The sequence below is a fragment of the Arachis ipaensis genome, chromosome B02 (assembly GCF_000816755.2).
Source record: "Arachis ipaensis cultivar K30076 chromosome B02, Araip1.1, whole genome shotgun sequence".
In the NCBI taxonomy this organism is placed as follows: Eukaryota; Viridiplantae; Streptophyta; class Magnoliopsida; order Fabales; family Fabaceae; genus Arachis; species Arachis ipaensis.
In genome coordinates, this window is record NC_029786.2 from 103,912,296 (window position 1) to 103,915,865 (window position 3,570).

A 3,570-nucleotide genomic window follows, 5' to 3' on the forward strand; every position below is an offset into this window, starting at 1 on the left:
GAAACATATTGAAAAAAAAAAGGTATTATAAAAAAATTTTTATCATGTTTTTTAATACATAGAAGAAAAAGATATGAGTTAATAATAATAATGTTGTTACTATTTACATCATGTACTCTATATATTTATTATTTTGTCAAATTTAATGGTACTATTAAATTTGTTTAAAATTTTTTGAGATAAAAATAAGAGTTTAATTTTAATACATTGACAGTGTAAAATATTTTATATAGTTATACAATCACATTTGTTTTTTGGATAATCATTTATGCGATCAATATAAAAGGTAGTTATTTTTATTAATGTGATATTATATAATTAGATGTATATATAAATTAAAATTATTTTATATTAACTGTGTATTAAAATTAAATTTAAAATTTTAAAAATTAAATTAAAATTTGTTCTAAATACCGGAATCAAAATAATAGTTTAGAGTTTATAATATTATAAGTAGTTGATTAGCTGGATGCATATGTATATATATTCCTAGGTAACGCACTCGAAAATTCAAAAACCCTAGCTAGTGAAATCTTGATTTGGGACCACTACTTAACTTTTTTTCTGTGTGGCTCTACCTTCCATGATGTTTTGTCGCATATTATTATGGATTTGATGAAATAAACTTTCAATAATGGCTAAGCTCGGTGAACCTGACACGTTTTAAGTAATCAAAAGAATTTGGATGTTATCTTTCCAACATGTGAGGATTATTACTCTTGGGGGCAAAAGTCCCTAAGCTAGCTAGTTGGAAGATTTTAATTAATATTTGAATAAACTAATTCTTAAAGGAGGCAATGCATTGCAAGTAGCCAGGGATTATGGCAAAATCTGTTGTTACTCACGAGAGATACTTTTTTAACGCTACTTTATTTACATACATTATGATACAAATTCGTATCAAAGAAAAATATAAATTTTAATGAAAATTATAAAAACTAATTACAATTAATAAAAAAATAATAAAAATTAAAATAATATTTTCTATGCTACTACTAAAAAAAAAGTTTACCATCACAATCTTATTGCTTAAAAAATTTTAATCCACCAATTGTATAACATAATTTTGTTTATAAATTGGCTCAACTTTTGTCCCACAATAGAAGCCTATCTAACTCATTGTTAGGGTTCAGCATCTCTTCCTCATTCTCATCGACGAAGAGGAGAGACACGTTGTTGTTTCTCTGCCTCGAAGATACCACTGCGTCCAACCGTAGCCACCCTTTCACGACGTGTGTCAATTGTTGTTTCTTTCGACCATCCCAATCTCGGAACCCGCCACTTCACCTACTTCTTCGTCGTTCGAGCCTCCTCTTCGCGATCCCAGGGGAAGACCGCCGCAAGGAGAGGAGATGGCATTGCCAAGATCGAAAAAACGCACCGAAACCTTTCGCCACATCTTCAAGGATCTTCGGTACCAGTCGCTGCTGCCACTCCGTCAACTCAGGGAGTCGCGAGCATTTGCTCTCCCTTCATAGAGGTGTCGTCCTCGGTGCCGTTACCGAGGATCAGCTCTGCTGGTGTTTCTTCATCGCCGCCGCCGCCTCTGTTCAACGCATTGAAGCGTTATTGGAATGATGCGGTGGGTTTGGTGGTGGTTGCGGTAGCCTCACCTCTGCTATTTCTGGATACGTGAACTGCACCTTCTCCATTGCAATGATGCCGCTTTTGATCCCATCACCGTTGTTCAGAGTGGTGCCATCCACTGTTCGTACATCAATCTCGACACCGTCAATCCCAATCACGCTAGGTAATTTCAAATCTGCCTTTGAATCTTCTATTCGTTGAATTGCTTGTGTTATCTTATCCTAAATTGTGATTGATGATACTAGAACTGGACCTTCAAATTTTAAATGAATTTTCTAGATTTGAAATTGTGATTGATTTGTAAGATTTGTTGATTCTTCTTGTTGCTGATGCGATTAAAATTCAAAATTAAAATATGATGATTCTCCTTCTTCTACTGTGATGTATTTTGCTTTTAGTTTGAATTTTGGACACATTCTGCAGCAGCATTCTCTGATTCTGCATCCTCATAATCTAAACCTGAAATATGAAATTGTAGAATTGTAAGTATTGAATATTTTGCTTCTGGATATGTTGAATTATCGTTTATTGGTTGAAGATCTTATTCTAATTTGGCTTGAATTGTTAGATATAGTTTGCCTATTGATGATTTTGGTTCTGGATAATCTGATGTTGCACAATTTGCTTCTTCTAGAATCCTCGCATTCAAGGTTACGTTGAACAAATTTTGGCGGAAGTTCCTTTAATTTCTTCAAGTATCTTGGTCTGTTTTTGATAATTTGAATTCAAATATTGTAAGCTAGTTTCTTCATGTATCAAGTCACTTGACAATTCGGTGCCCCAGTATCAAATGGGGTTGAGGTTTGTACCCTTGATCATCTAATAAAAATGGGGTGAGAATGTTAGGAGGATTTGGATTGTCAGTATATTTCTTGAGTAAAGAAATGTGAAAATCAAAGTGGATCCTAGCTGTGGTGGGCAATTCCAACTTATAAGCCACATTTTCAATACATGCCATGATTTTGAACGGTTCGAAATACCTCATAGATAATTTTTTTATTCTTCTGCAATGCCACACAGTGCTGGCGGTACGGCTTTAGCTTAACATACACAAAATCACCCACATTGAACTCGAACTCTGATCTTCCGCCTTCCGATTTGCCTGGATTTTCATTCGCAATTGTGCCTTCTCTAAATTCTTTTTGAGAGATTCCAGTACTATATCGCACTGCAATAGTTGTTCCTGTAGCGCCGGTGTGTCAACAGACTTGGTATCGTACTTGAGAAGGGTTGGAGGGTCTCGGTCGAAGACCACCTTGAACGGGGACATGCCAATAGCATAGTGGTATGAGATATTATAACTATACACAGCCCATGGTAGCAACTTAAACCAGTCTTTCGGGTTCTCCTGCGTGTAACAGAGTAAGTACATTTCCAAGCAGCACTTAAGGACCTCCATTTGTCCGTCAGACTCTAGATGGTATGCAGAACTCCTGGCCAGCATAATTCCTGATTTTCAGTGTACTATTCCCAAATTTGCTCGTGAAATGTTCACTATCTCTCACACAAAAGCTACAACTACTTTTAGGGCCGTAAAATCCAAGAAAGAGGAATAAAGTGCAAAAATTTAGACATCAGCAACCACCAAGATAACGGAGCAGCCGTGAGATAAAGGAAGATTAATGATAAAATCCATCAACATATCATGCCAAATATGAGTTGGGATTAGCAATGGCTCCAATAGTCTGACTAGGGGTTGAGTACTATTTTTTGCCTACTGACAAATAGAGCAAACATTGACATATTCCTTAATGCGTTTAGCCATATGCTTCCAAAAAAATTGGGCAGTCAGGCGAGCAAGTGTCTTTTGATAACCCCTATGTCCCCCAATAATGGAATCGTGACTCTCATGAAGCAAGTGTAGAATCAAAGGTGAAGCAGCTGGTATAACAAGCCTATCATCTCAGTACCATAAGCCGTGATGCATTTGAAGTCTACCCGAATTCTGTTCAGCTTCTGAACTCAGTTTCAACCTGAAATGTT

At 35.9% G+C, this 3,570-nt stretch overlaps 1 non-coding gene across 1 annotated transcript; it reads left to right on the plus strand.

Moving 5' to 3' along the window:
• On the plus strand, window positions 1,087-2,449 carry LOC107627940. The gene is made up of 2 exons (XR_002358093.1): window positions 1,087-1,750; window positions 2,222-2,449. It is a non-coding gene; the product is annotated as an uncharacterized LOC107627940 (transcript).